General features: G+C 35.5%; 1 long non-coding RNA gene across 1 annotated transcript; it reads left to right on the forward strand.

Annotated features, from left to right (window-relative positions):
* Window positions 1-14,068: 14,068 nt before the first annotated feature.
* On the forward strand, window positions 14,069-15,171 carry LOC143460966 (uncharacterized). Its single transcript, XR_013117974.1, has 4 exons — window positions 14,069-14,205; window positions 14,399-14,430; window positions 14,630-14,714; window positions 14,837-15,171. It is a non-coding gene; the product is annotated as an uncharacterized LOC143460966 (long non-coding RNA).
* Window positions 15,172-16,240: the final 1,069 nt, after the last annotated feature.

Genomic DNA, 16,240 nt, shown 5'->3' on the forward strand with positions numbered 1-16,240 from the left:
TCCCTAGACAAGGTACATGCTCAATAGTCCCAAAAACGTTTATGCTTGGAGGTAGAAAGACAACACGTTGTTTCACATCGTGTAAAACCAATGAAACGTGGCATAAAACCGCTTTAAATATGCACTCAGAAACGTGAACAAAAATTTGCAATTTTGTTTTCATTTTATACCATTCTACATTCACGATATGAAATCTTTGTATATGAGACTGGTGTTTGGATCAAATACATTTTTAAAACAGCTCGAGTAGGCGACAAAATAGTAAAACAATAATCATCAAGATTGCTGATATCAGATTATGACGTTGTGCTAATTGTAATAATAACTCCCTTTTTCTACGTAATTGTGCTTACCTGATGATATTATTATGTTATTAGTGTTCTATTTTGTATGTTTGACAACAAACGCTGTACAGTACTCTATTTTGGCTCTATTTACTCTATTTTACTACTTTCAAATTATGTCATTCGTTACCACAGTGCACAACGTGTTAGTTCTCAATTGGACAGTCTGGTATTGACAGTATCACTGAATGCATCTCTATTGTGGCATCTGACAGCAATAACCGTTTCATTGTGAACCAATAATGTAACTATACCCAAGAACGTTGGTCAGTTTGGTGCACATATATCACAGCACATTTTGAATTCACACATATCACAGCACATGAAAATAAACTAAAATTATAATGCTAATAAACACCACCTGTATCTAATTTCCAACCTGCGAACCCGTGTTCTATACAAAACTCATCGGTCATTTCTTAACGTTCAATACACAAATACAGGAACTATACTTGATTCAAATGCTATAATGATCGAGATTGTCGATATTACGTTGTGACATAATAATTGCCAGTTTCTTGTACGTTTTCGGCAAAGCTGCTTATCAACTAAGTATTATATTGTTTTATCAAAACATTTATCTCGATAAATGAAAACTGAAAACAATTTCATTTGTTGATCTGCTTGCTTTCTGCACTTGCTCTTTTTTTAGGTTTAAAGTTTGTGTGTTCCCGTTTTCATATTTATTTCAAAATAAAACTTGTTGTTTTATAAATACAGTAGTCGACCTCATTTGGTGTATATTTGTACGGTATTATGTAGCACTCTCTATGTTTTAGGTTAACATCTATGATTTTGCACCAACTAGGCCAGTGAAAGAAACCAAAAATTTTCAAAGCTAAAACAAATTCTGCTAAATGTGAGGGACGAGGTATAAGATATACTGAAGCCTACATATAAAAAAACGGTATAGCAAAATAAGTTTGATGCTATAAAGTTTGTTATCAGCAATAATGAAGAAATATTGCTAATAAAGATTTCTACTGTAAACATTTTATGGTATGAATGAGAATTGTTAGGTCACGGTTACAAATAAAGACAACAGGAAATTCCTATTGGATCAAAAGCAAAGGAAAGATGACGATAAATGCAATATAAATTTAGACTTAAAAGTCCAGGTTGTTATACAAAGTTTATTTATTGGGTCGTGATACGTTTCATTCGGAACAATCCATTCCCAGCCTCTTTTTTCCAATGTGTCAACCAGAGCAACATGGAGGTCGTCTGAGGATATCATTCGATGACGTGAAAGCAATATTGGAGCCCTTTCTCTTTCAAACCAGTCCAGAAAATCGTAAGATATACAGTTGCAGCTTGGAGATTTTTTGCTCAGATACGGTTTAATTCTGCGATAAAACGAATTAAGGACGTCTAAAATCGGATCAAGAATTGTTTTTTCATATCCAGGTGATACCACCGCTGTATAGGCGCAATTGTCGACTTCATCATATGTAGTCATCGTAAATCGTAGATACGGCATTGCTTAAACGCTTATGATTACAAGATGGTGCAGAAAGATGAACAGCTAAACACAAACAACATTCAGTAACTTACTTGGATTTATTTCGCCGATGTTTGTCTATATAGTAATTACTCAATATATACCTTAAACTCAAACCTGAAAGTTGAGCTAAATTTAACTATTGACATAACAAGTATCTTAATGAACCATAAAGTTACAGTAGTCCTCTGTCAGTCCTGCTTTTGCTTCCAAAGAAATTTACAATCGCTGAATGTCTCTGCACGCGTTTATGGCAATTTCATATAATGCTCATTACAAACAAGTTACTTCTTCGGTCGTTTTTAGTGTAACGAATTCTCTTATTTAAACTCTTGCATTAACGTCAAGCTAGAATGGCTGAAATTGAAAAATCAAATAAAATCATCCTTAAAACTCAATGAGTAAACACAGGCTCAAATCAAGCCTTCTTTCTCGAGAAGCCCAAACGCAAACGAACTTGTGCCACGTGAGCGTTACGGTAAGTTTGTGGGCAAGATGCAGACTTAATCATTCTAAAACGTTTGTGCTTAGGGAAAAAAGATTTTTGCAACTTTGATTCGCCTAAAACCAATCAGTTACGGTAAGTGTATTACATCCGTTGTCCATTTGCACTGAAGCTTAAGCAATAATAACACTGAGTTTGCACACATTGGCAAATGAATACAAACAGTAATTATTATAATCTATAATAACATTCAATGTACGTTACATTGTTTTGCAGCGGCGATATACTTTTCGACAGTAAACTTCACAATTCTACCATGCTTTAAGTAACTCCAAAATTAATAAGATGCTGATATGCTGAAGTTAAAACCTTGCCCGTTGCAGAAACCAAATCTCTTAAAACTGTGAAAAGTTTCGATTAATTTTCAAACTAACGTCTTTTAACGCCATTAAGCGGACAGCATTTGATGGCAAAGTATATTAACAGAATACGTCTCTGGATCGTTCCCTTCCTATCTCATAATTCCTACAGATAACATCCATCTCGCTCTGGTTGATAAAACGGAAAAGATTGGATGGGGATGGTTTGATGACTCAATGCCTATATCAATTAAAATATCCAACTTTGACCGATAACCATATCTTTATTATGAAATCGAAATACGAACTAAATAAAACAAAGCTGCACTTGGTAAGCTATGGATCAAAACTACGCCCAGACTTTAACTTGCAGAACGATTTCAAGTCTTCGAAGCAGGATTTGCAGTTTTTAACGAAACGGTAAAATACACACCATTTAAAATAAGCCAATATTTATATAAATGCGAGATTTACGTGCAATAAAACATTAGCTATACGTTAGTAATATTAGTTACATTTTGGTGAGTAGTAGAAACATTAACTATATTAGTTATTCATTTTGATATGTAGAATGGTCCGTTATCTAGGGTGCTGATATAATACATTGTGTCATAATAATTGCTTCTTCCTATGTTTTCGGCAAAGTTGCTCAACAACTAAATACTATATTCAAACATTTATCTGGGTAAACTTACTGAAAACCATTTCATTTGTTGATCTGCTTGTTTTCTGCACTTGCTACTCTCTTTAAGTTTAGAGTCTGTGTATTCGTTTAACATATTTCAAGAAATTCCCGTTTTCAGGTTTATTTCAAAATAAAACTTGTTGTTTTATAAATTATACAGCTCTAAAACACGTAAAACGCTCAGTACATGATTACACAGTAGGCTATATGGCATGCCCTATGTTAAAATTTCGCATCTGCTGTAAAGTTTAAATTCCATTTTCATGTCGTTTTTGATTTTTTGTGACCACTTTTTGTTTGGAATAACATAGTTTTACTTTCATTACAAAATTAACAATCTATTTCAGAATTTTTTAGGGTTTAAATCTTCTACGTTGTTTCGTTGTTCACGCGAATCTCTAAAAAGCATGTTCAGATGGGGTGATGAGTATGTCAAATATTTCCTTAAGACATCTTTGAAAAATTAATAACTTTATATATACTCTTCCAAAAGCGATAACTACGCTGGTGGAAGAAACTAAATTTTTGATACAACTCCAACAACATTTGCTGGATGTACAAAAGGATGCAATTGTTAGCTTAAATATTTTTATAGCAAAACGATGTAGCAAAATAAATGTGATACTATAAATTTTGTTAGCAGCAATAATGAAGAAATGTTGTTAACAAAAAAGCCTAAACTGTAAAAATGTATGGTATGAATGGGAATTGCTAAGTCACGGTTATAAATAAAGACAAATTCCTATTAAATCAAAAGTCAAGGAACGGTGACGTTAAATGCACCAGAAATTTAGACTTAAAAGTCCAGGTTGTTATACATCGGTTATTTATTGGGTCGTGATACGTTTCGTTCGGACCAATCCATTTCCACCCATTTATTTCCATTGTGTCAACCAGAGCAACATGGAGGTCGTCTTGGGAGATTAAATGATGACGCCCAAACTGCCTACCGATGTGTTCCTTTTGAACAGGGTCAGCAAATTCGTAAGATATGCAGTTGCAGCTCGGAATTTGTTTGCTCCAATAAGGTTTCATTCTGCAATAAAACGAACCAAGGGCTTCTAAAACTGGATCAAGAATTCTGTTTTCATATCCAGGAGATACCACCGCTGTGTAGGCGCAGTTGTTGACGTCATCATAGGTAGTCATCGTAAAACGTAGATACGGCATTGCTTGAACGCTTATTATTACAATATGGTGCTAAAAACAGCTAAAACAAAAAAAACATTAACGGCTTTTCTCTCAATTATTCCACCGATGTATGTCTATATAATTAATCAATCAACATGTACCATAACTCAAATCTGAAAATCAAGCTCACGTTAGCTATTGACATAATAAGCATCTTTGTTGAGCAATAAAATTACAAGTGTCCTATAACAATTCTGATTTTCCTTGATAACGAAGCCTATAAACGTTTAATGGCAATTTCATACAATGCAGTCACTTCTTCAGTCGTTGTTAATGCAATGAACTCTCTTATTTAAACTCTTGCAATTAGTGTCCAACTGAAATTAAAAATTAAAATCAAATCAACCTTTTAGCTTTCTTCAACTATCAACATTCTCCAAGTTGTTCAAAATCACATTATTATTGAAATCCAACGTAAGAAAACAACGACCCATAGCTTGCCCAGGTTTCTTTCTCGACTAAGACCAAACGCAAACTAACTTATTACACGTGAGCGTTACAATACGTTTGTGGGCAAGACACAGACTTAATCATTTTAAACCGTTTGTGCTTAGGACAGAAAGATTACTCGTATTTATTTACGCAGCATCGACAACCAATCAGTTTCCATGAGTTTAAACAATGACACCGCGTCACCTTGCTATGACATCATAACATGGCTGTAAAATATTCCAAAATTGTGCGCGCAGTGCGAAATTATTGTTAAAATTGACAGACGCTGTGCATAATCCATCGAACCCCAGGGGTTCGATTAGCAAGTCTCCGGGGTCACGCGCAGCACGTATATGATTATTGATTACTGGCGTAATTACAGAGGGCTTCTTTCAAAAAAATTTACAAAAAATGCGTGATTGTAAAAAACTTACATAAACTTACTTAACTTACATATGTTTACTAACATTCAATAGAAATTCCATATTTGTTCTCGCTTTATCGAGTTTACAAATAAAAAAATCCCGTCTTTAGGTAATGACAAATTAACACGAATAGAAATTGTAATTACAGCATACTATGAGCTATTATAGATACAGTATTTTTTGCAGCGGCGAAATACTTTTCAATAGTAAATCTCACAATTCTAGCATGCTTTAAGAAACTTCATAATTGATATTATGTATTTATGCTAATATAGTTATCAAATTCGTATCAAGTACATCTACCACCCTGAAGGGTTTTTGGCGTAATACGCGTCAATTCCGAAGTAAAACATACGAAGGGCTTCCAGAAGTGGTTGGAGAACTTTATCTTCAAACCCGGATGATATTGACGCTTTGTAAGTGCAGTAGTCGTTTTCATCAAACACGACCATCGTAAAACGTAAATACGGCATATTTTAACTGGTTATTGTTTAACAAGATTGTGCACTAAAAGCATCAACAACTAACAAAACAACAATGGCCTTACTTTTATTTCTACTTCGTCGGTGTCTGTCCAGTAACTACTCAAAGTCCAACTCCAGAACTCAAAGAACAAATGATGAATAAATTATAACACCCGATCCTGATTACGTTTGTTGAAAAATCTCAATGCCATATATATGTTCCAGTCCGGCTTATAATCACAGATGGTCAATGGAATCAACTAAACATACGGTACCTTTAGAGTTTAGACCACTAAATGGGCCACTCCATACATTATAAATAGCGTGTAGGAACAGTTAAAGGCGACAGTTAAAAATCGCTTTGCAAACGCATGCACTCAGAAACGTAAACAACAATTGTACAGCTCTAAGACCATATTATCTTATACTCTAAAGTCTATACAGTCTATACCTAATTCACAATATGAAAATCGATGTACACGACAAGGCTGGTGTTCGGATTAAGTATAGGCTATGCAGAGAACGGCACTGTAGGTAACCAGCCGCAACTACCAATTAGTAACTGAGCAAGTAACCAGGAAATGGGTAACCAGTTTCATGCCGTTTGCTTTTAAACCACACCCTAATTAGAATCCCTGGATTCTCGGTTCACTGTCGTCTGCCGATGTTCATGATTCTCAGGAGCAGTTTGCCAGACTCCGTGTTGGAAGGCGCTTGTTCGGTAAAGTCAAGTCTAAAGATGTTTTTGTATAGGCCCGGCAAACAATGAAACAATAGACGAAGCAGAAAAGGCGTCACCAAATCCAGTGCACTGCTGGGTCAAAATAATTATTTCGATTAGCCAAAACGACTCAGACAATAGCCTTCTCATTTGCCTCCAGCTGTTGACGTCTCACACAATTGCACAATAACTCGCTCTGATTCATAAAAGGATTAACTAAGATATGGGTGGACAGTGATCACTTCAATGTAGGTCATGCATCTGGACTTACCATCAGCTGACAGACGAAGGATTATCTGCTAATTTAATGCAGAAACAACTTGAATGCGACGGATAGAATTATAAATTATTATACATATGAAAAACTGGCTCATGTTTAACCAAATATTTCGTACCATAGTTTGTGAGCTACAAAAACGATCGAATATAAGCCGTTTCCGAAAGTTTATAAATGACTTTTTTTTCAGTCGTACAAAAACAATTGACGGTTGTGCAACAGAATTATCATTGCGTTTTTATTGTTTTATTCAGGTTTTGCTGTGTCACGTATTTTAACACCATTCTAACTATTTTTATCTTATATGCTTCCTCTTAGCAATGTTTTTAAACAAACTTGCAAATGGAAACATGTTTAAATTTTAAAAATTGAAAAACATGGAGCGATTTTACAAACTAAGACGTCAGAGTAATTATATACATGCTTTTATATTGCTCTTTTACCCATAAGGCTGGTTTATTATTTTAAATTTTTATTGTCGATATACATAACAAAAAAGGACAGATTGCACAGTACTTGATAAACGAGTTTGATAGCGGAAAAAAAAGTGATTTATCTTGCTTTAACTGGTCATTATTGAACAGTATATTCACCATAAGGAAATCAAAGTCCAGGTATTTTGGTCGCTGCCAAATGATTTTTGATTACAAATTTTGCAATTGTAGTGCGCTTTGTGAAATTTAAACTCTGCTTTCTTATAATTTTGCAAAAGCGGCAATAACGCCAATAAAAGAAAGCGAATACCTTCAAAGCTATAACGAGAAGTGCTGACTGATCAGATCGATGTAAACTACTTTTAAACAATTTAGCAAAATATATTTCATGGTAAATTTTGGTAGCAGCAATGGTAAAGAAATAAATAGTTACTTGTAACCGGAAATTATTAAACCATGATTACAAACAATCGCAACTGAAAATCAGTAAAAGACCCAAAGTAACAAAACTATTAAACAGTTGTTATTATGGTGCTACCAGTGAACGTACGGAAGGTCCAGGTTATTGTGCTTTTATTAGTTATAGGGTTGCAGGAAATTTCATTCGGAAAAATCCATTTCCATCCAATTCTTTCCAATTTGTCAACCAGGACCACGTGGAGGTCATCTGTAGAAATCACTTGATGAAAGGCGAACAATCTAGGGACGTGTTCTCTTTGGGCCGGGTCATCAAATTCGAAAGACATGCATCTGCTGCTCCAAACTTGTTCGCTGTTATACAGGCAGATTCTTCGGTAAAACGAACGAAGAACCTCCAGAATAGGTTGGAGAACTTCTCTTTCAAATCCTGGTGTTACTGATGCAGAGTAGGCGCAACTACTGCTTTCATTAAATAAAGTCATCGTGAAACGCAAATATGGCATAACTTAATCACGAACTTTTACCAAACAGTGCAGAAGAAATCAACAGCTTAAAATAAAAAAATAACAACTGTTGCACTTTCTATTATTCTTGCCGGAATTGTCTGTGTAGTAAGTAGTGAATATTTAATTGATAACTGGAAGTCAAGCTAAGTTTAGTTAGTTAGCCCGAATTAGACAACCAACAGTGCTGATTTTACTTTAAAAAAAACCTGTAATCGGAAATGCTCTTAACCAGTTTATGGCGATTTTTATAGCGCTAACTGTAAGCCAGTCGCTTCAGAACGACGTGAAGCCAGTTACCGATTCGCTGGTAATATCGGTGTGTTTTACTTAAAGGTAATCATATCAGTACTGTTGATGAATATAAGTAACAATATAGCAAGTGACCAACTTTACCTGAACACAAACAACTCAAAGAAAATACACAGCAGGTAAAGAAAATCACGTTTTAAATAAGTAATCAATGAACTAGTAATCAACTTCATGCCGGTTCGTTTCAGTCAGTACACTGCACTAAATTCTTTTTCACGACCTTCTGTTTTAAAGTTCAGCCTAAACGGCAAAAACCGAACCACAAAAAAAACCTCAATGACACTTAGTGATGTAACAAAAGCCTGGATCCTATACCTGGACTCGTTTCGAGAGCAAAACGCAGACTAAGTTCTTAGAAAAGCGTGAGCGATGGTACAAGGTTTGTGAGCAAGCTGCTGATTTAATTATTCCGAAGTGTTTGTGCTTAGAGGAAAAAGATAACACGTGATTACATAGCGTGTTCACCTAGTCAAACGCGTCATGCGAACAAAACCTGTTCCACACATGCTGGCAAAAACGTACTCAGAAACATACAGCTCCGCTCTACAGTATAATAACAAAACGATATATACAGTTTCAGGTAAAAATGCCTTCCATTGTTATAAGAGTTGGAAGTAATCGTATATCAGTTACTCCGATGAATTTGGCCAATGTTTGGTTTGAATCGAATTTTATCTAAAGAAGGAATGCTTTCGGTTTGACAAAAAAAAACCTTAGTTTCAAATATAGTAAGTTCAATAGCTTCGTTTCTTAACGTTCTCGGTTTCTCTCTCCAACAATTCCGTACAAAAACAGACGAAACTACACCAATCAGTGTGACTTTACTTTGTCATTTCAATCAACCGCAACGAAACTAAACCCTGCTTTGAGTTACAAAGTATCCGAGGTTGGCCTGATTTGCCGCAGCTTGCCTGGTTTATAGGCTACTGCAAACTACAGTTGGTAGAGAACTAAAAGTATTTCATCGTACTGACAGGGTATAGTATGAAATGGAATGGATTGCTATTTTTCCAGTCTTCATACAATGCTACAAAGCATGTCGAACAAAACATTTTATAATCATAATCGGGAAAATAGTCGGTAAAATTAAAATGAAAACAGTAAAGTAAACGTTTTTAAGATTTTAGTTCAAAACATATAATTGTAGTGAAATCAAAATTCCCAAAGACAATGAGTCAATGCACTGAGTATGGAAAATGGAATTTTTCTTCCTTTCCATTCTGCAAATCTTTCATCCCCTTTCATGTTTTTAATTTTCCATGTTCCATAACAATAGTTCTGCTTCGTCTTCCATACCATACCATTCCACGTCATACTGTGCCCTGCGTAGTGGTGCAATAACGAGATCTCGCACGGAATGTATTTTGGACTTTTTCAGGATGCATTATTTTAAATGTCTCAATCTTGTATGGTTGTATTCCATTTATAATTTCCTTCTTTTTGTTGACAATTGTTTTCAATTAAATTTTCACGATAAAATTTCATAGATCTCATTTAGATTTCTTTATAAATTAGAAACACTTAGGATGGCTTAAAAATTTATTTAAATCGATGTATTATATAATTTTTGTTTTTCTCTCATTAATTGATGATCATAGTCCATCAAAATCAATGCCATACGGCGCGAATGGTTACACAGTTCTAAAAAGGGGAAATCCCTATCTTACATCACTGTAGCCGTAGCATTTAGGTTCTGGATCTAATTACAATGCAGTTATGTTTCTGCTTCTGACAAATTGTCTTTATTTTGAAAAAATTAAAATCACGGTGTGCTCTCAGACAGTCCTAAAGTTTCCCTGGTTGTTACTAAGTTTAAGATACAACACTAAGAGTGGAAAATACACTTGTTCAAAGCTGAAATTAGATTAGCTAAACTGATGATGATGCTCAACTGGTGTAATTTGAAATCATGCATGGTCAAAAACATTGTTCAAACTTTGTCAACACATATAAATAAATACAAAAACTTACAGCAAAATGTTTTTAGAATAAGAATACTTAAAGCATGGTAACAGGAAAACAACGTTTTGGATATTACTAAATTATCGAAACCCGCAAAGTTTCAACTGCTTATAACAAAGGTCCACGTGGTCGAAATTGCTGTTTGGTTTGGTTTTGGAATTTCGTGGATTTCATTCGGACCAACCCATTCCCACCCAATGCTTTCCAACCCATCAACTAGAGCAACGTGAAGATCATCTCTCGGTAATGGTTCAAAATATTCTCTGTTTATGGCACTCCTTGCAACCGGGTCATCAAACTCGTATGAGGGACATTTGAGATTCTGCTCTTCACTTGGAAGCGCATCCATTCTGCGGTAAAACGAACGAAGTACCGCCAAGACTGTTTCGAGAACATCCTCTAGATATCCAGGTGATACTGAAGCTGTGAAGGTGCAGCGTTTGTTGGTGTCCCACGCTACCATTGTGAAACGCAAAATGGGCATCCTTCTATAGCAGTTGCAAGGTGGTTTTGTAAATGCATCAAACCTGAAAACAACAACATCAGTTAGATTCAACTTTCCCTCAGCGTTTCCCTATTTATGATAAGTATTTAACTCAAAGCACAATGGATCTTATGACAGAGGTCCTTTCGAATAAAGGGATTTTACTACCATCAGTTTTGACTGTGCCTGGAGTATTCTAAAAAGCATCTAAACGCGCATAAATCTCAAGCTAGTACAATATTGAATTCTTTTTCCACTCCTTTCGAGCGAATAACTAAATTCAAGACTGATCTTCTACGAAAAGTGTGACAACTACAAGTCTAGTGGGCAAGATGTAGGTTTTGTCATTTCAAAACGTCGGTGCTTGGGGCAGAGAGACGACGAACCAGTTCAACGCGCACAACCAATCAATTGCGATGCAGTAGTGGAAAACAATCTTACAGGTGTGCTCATTGACAAATAACAATAATATTCAGCTGTAGAATCTCGCAGCACATGTATGTGTTGGGTCCGTCTTAGCAATTAAAGTTAACATACCGTTCAGATCAAACACAATTCCAGCTAAAGTTTTGTGATATACTTGCATGAAATATTAACCAGATGCAAAGATATTTTATCACGATGAGAAAATATTTTCGGAAAAGGAAAATTACTTTATGACTGTCGTTGGCATAAAGTAAAGTCAACCGGTGAAGAAATATATTTAAAGGAAGTTCATCCATGACATTCTTTCGTGCCAACACACCTCACTTTGTAAGAGAACAGAACCCACATAAAAGCAGACAGCCGTTTCGTTAAAACGTTATAGGACCACTGAATCAAATAGGCTAAGCGCTTCAATATACTAGTTATGTGTTGCCCAAATTTATGCTTCATCGATCTAAAAAATGCATTCTGCGAACGCTGGCATGTTTGACGTTCGCAAGTTGCTTACTCTCTTTCAATGCTTTGTGTAGAATTGGGTGGGATTCCCCTTTATTTGTTATTTCCACATCACACAACACTCAGAAATGAAAATTTATTGATCGACGGCTCAGCAGGAACCACGCGCGCTAAACACACACTTCAAGTGCACAAAACGACATGCTGATTGCTGGGTTTGCCAGAAGGTCGAAGAAGCTAACACATGCGTTCGCTTTGTACCTTTCTTAGTTCTGGTGTCGTGTAATAATTGTAATGTAGAGAGTGAAAATAACAACCGATGCCCTTCACTCGGTTTGGGAAAGATAAACTTATCCACGTCTGAAAAAATGTTTGAAACGAGCAAGTGCCAAACATGTTAGCTTGCGCAGGACATATTTTAAAGGTTTTTGAAGCATAATTTCACCAACGTGATGTAATACCAACATAATTTCACCAACAAGTATCTTGATGCGTCCAAATCTACGTGCTGTTGCTGTACTGTGCTATATATGTCTTCTTCTAGATTCTGGAATGTTCAGCATGTATTTTGCGTATGCTTGCAGCTTTTACATTTCAATAGTCTTCTGTTGGGAAATCTTGTTATGGTATGGTTGCTAATTGCTACATAATCAAATTTCAACTTTTGCTTCCAGTTATATTGAAAGTATAAAATGCATTTTCGCTTCTTTTTTGGGACAAAATGCCTCCGTTAATAAAAGTATATTGTGCAACATTGGAGCATAGTTGGAACCGTGTCAAGGCATTTCCGGCACATAGCTTCCTATATTCGCCTGATTCATTACCGGGTATGGCTTACATCAAAACACTCCGAAACTATAAAACTTCTTTTTGAAAGCCCATTTGATGACCTGCGATAAGGAACAGTTATAAACACCTGCTTTATTGCTATAGTTGCAGTTTCGAACAACTTCAGCCTTGGGTGAACTTCATGGTGCAAAGCGCATGGAACACTAACTAGTATTATTAATTTTATGAGTCAGAAAGCCTTCAACCGTATCCGAACTGGCTCGAACATTTCTTTGCTTCCATGTTAGTTCCGCTTTCTTTTCGGTGACTTTCTCGCTATGATGTAATGGGAATTTTATTTGGTTAATGGAGAAAAGCGACAAGAGCACGTCTGTCTTTCAGTGTTTGAATGAAACGGGTAAGAGCAACTTCATCGAAGCTAGTTGCGCAAACCCGAAGAAAGCGCAGAAAATAAAAACAGCTCCCATAAGATGGTGGCTACATTTGATAAATGCCAAAACTCTTATCTGCAACTTTGAGGAACCGCCACAGCAGCTTTGCAAAGACATTTCAGTGCTTAATTTGAGGAAGTTGCAGCAAAAATTGATAACTTAATTACTGAGTGAGTGAAATTTGAAACGGGTGGAGAAATTATCTTGCGGAAGTTGATGGTATTAGATTGCCGAGTAATTGGAAAGATAGTTATTCATAAAGTTATCTTTAGTGCCATCCTTTCAATACGTTATATTGACAGACCACGTTACTCACGCAAAAGCCGGTTGGTTTGCTTCTATGCGACAATGGAAACGAACATTAACCGGGAATATAGAAGGTGCAATATGAAGCGAGTGCCTTTTCACATATTTTACTTCTATGCGTCAATTGCGTATGTCGAAAATTCAAAACCGTTTCACATATTCCAAGTATATATTCGATAAATAGTATCATGTTTTATATATAATCAGTTATTTATTGCTAACTTTTAAAGTTGCGTTTGCTACTAGGGGTATATAACTTTGTGTCAAAAACGTAAAAAACGCAGCTAAGCATCATAAAATTTTTTCTGTAGGAAAGCGATGACAACATGGATCACGTCATATTGATTATAAACACACTCTATATATCACATAGAGTTGCTTAGAAGCGTTTAAAAATGATTGAATTATGATCAAAGTGTTTGCTTTTTTTCTTTTTAAACCATAAAAGGACTGAACCAAATGAGCTTTGGAATTTTTTATCATCGCATCACCTTAGATATTTCTTGGCAGATACCAGACGAGGGTCTGCACCGATGTTCGTTTATCAACACTAGTTCGTTCTAACGAAATTCTTGAGCAGACCTTCTTAGCCTGACACGTAGCTATAGGCGACAACGAATGCAATGCGCAATGACATTCAACAAATAAGAAAATTATTACCAGCAGAATTTTTACAAAGTAATTTTCGGTTAAAATTTGAAAATGTTTCTTTTAATTTAGATTTTTAAAGGAAAAAATTTAATAGTTTTGGTCAATTTTGTTGAATTTTATCATCTGTCAGGCAAGATGAAATCGTTTGCCCTGCTATTGTTAGTCGTTCTTCTTTTGTCCTACGTAGGTAAGTAGTAGTAAGTACAGATTTGCATCTGATCATTTCCAGTAAAGGTTACTGCACGGTTTTACGCATGATTCCCTTTTTGCGAAATCACGTGTGCATAATATAAGCCTTGCTAGATGCTTTGAAAACGGTCGCCCTTAGACTATTTTGTCTCTACTGACATTTATAAATATGTACTGCTACTTGTTTACAGGTGTTTTGCCCAACGCAAGTGCCCGAACGAAGGTAAGTTTTGCTTAACGGTAAATCAATGTTTTGTTTATAGTTGGTTTTTACGTTTTATAACGTTATTGCCAAGAATTTCATATATGCAGGCGCTGATGCAGGCGACATTATACAACCAATTAATAGCCAGTCTTTTTAAGTTTTATTAATAACTAAGTTATTATCGATTTTAAGAAAATACAATTCAAAATGTTTGTAGGTGTGCCCGACGAAATTCTGCTCGAAAAACAGTCAAGGCAGATTTGTACGTGACTGCCAACAGCTTACAGGGATATGGAAAGATCGTAAGTGTCTAAATTCAACTTTGCAAGTTGTAGCAAATTTCAAACCAAAGCCTTTATTACAGTATTACCCATGTTTTAAATGAAAAATTTTGTTTCCCTAATTGAGCTCTCATTTTTTGCAGTCTGCAATTATTATCAATCAACGCTTTGTAGAAAACATTGCAACGGAGGAAGTTACTTTTCAGTAGGATAATAAGTTTCATGTATGATTTATACACCGCCGTTTGCGTATACAGTGTAATAGCGATGTCCGTTTATGTGAAGTCTTATTCATATCGTGTGTTTTATAATGGTTTTGTGCTTGCCCTGCGAAAAACAGTCGCCATTACAACTTTGTTTGCTCAAGAATAGTCCTAACCGCAATCTCGTGTATACAATGCGATTTTGCCCAATTGCATCGGAAGTGAACGCAGCTTTGGTGGTTGTCTGGTCTCATGTAACCGATGAGAGGAGAACATGTTGTTTGTTTTACCGGCGATAATACCATATAAGGCAATGGAATGTTCAGCGTCAGTCAAGCGTGAATAAACTAAAGGCAACAGAGCGTGAAAATTAGTGTAAATCAAAGCCAATAACAATATAAAAAGCACTGTAGGTGACCAAAACCACATGAAGCACTCAATTACCATTTGCAAGCCTATAAGTTTACCATATTTTAATAAATTGTTCTAGAAAAGATAAACTAAGTTACGCGTTAAAATGTGGTTTCTTATTCAGTCACTTTTTCTCATATAGCTTAACGTCTGTTAGGTGTAGTTTTGGTAGGTTACTATAATAGTCGTTTAATTACTTTGTTCAAGTTATTCGTATTAAGCTGGTCGTTGATCAACGAAAGTAAATAATCAACCAAGGATCTGATAAGAAATTTTATGCCGGTTACCAAAACAACATAGGTGACAAAAAACGTCGTTTAAAAATGGTTGAAATTTGGACGAGACGCTATTTTGCTTTTTCTTCGAATAAAACTTTGCATAATGCGCTAGGCTATTCTGGCACATCAAACCACGTGTGCAGATGCACCATTGGAAGAGAAAAAATTTGAACCGGATTATAAGAAATTGTTAAGTCAAATTTGTGTTTTGGATCTGTCTTGAATAACTTAAATTCATTGGCCTATTTGTACAATCTGATTCACCATGGTTCAAAAAGGCTCATTGTGTTTTCTTGTGTAATATCAGGCCGGGAAATTATATGCTTATCAACACCTGGTACTTGGACTTAATTGATGGCAAAAACGTTTAACAGTTGGCAGGTAAATGTAAATGCTTCTTAAAGTATGTCTCTACAATGCTTTCCGTGGTGTAACTATGTCTTCACTTATATATACTGTATGATATTCCTTGTTTAGTGATACACATGCATTTGAGTACGTTTTTCAATACGACTATAATGCCCACTTCAAACCTGAAGCAAAACGTTTCAGCCAATTTAACCCAAGTATTTATACACATAATTGTCGGTTGAAGCGAGATTTTCTTTGGCAGAATGAACGTAATTTGAAGTTCAGTTGAGTCTGACCTTGGCGA

The sequence above is a fragment of the Clavelina lepadiformis genome, chromosome 1 (assembly GCF_947623445.1).
Source record: "Clavelina lepadiformis chromosome 1, kaClaLepa1.1, whole genome shotgun sequence".
NCBI classification, from domain to species: domain Eukaryota; kingdom Metazoa; phylum Chordata; class Ascidiacea; order Aplousobranchia; family Clavelinidae; genus Clavelina; species Clavelina lepadiformis.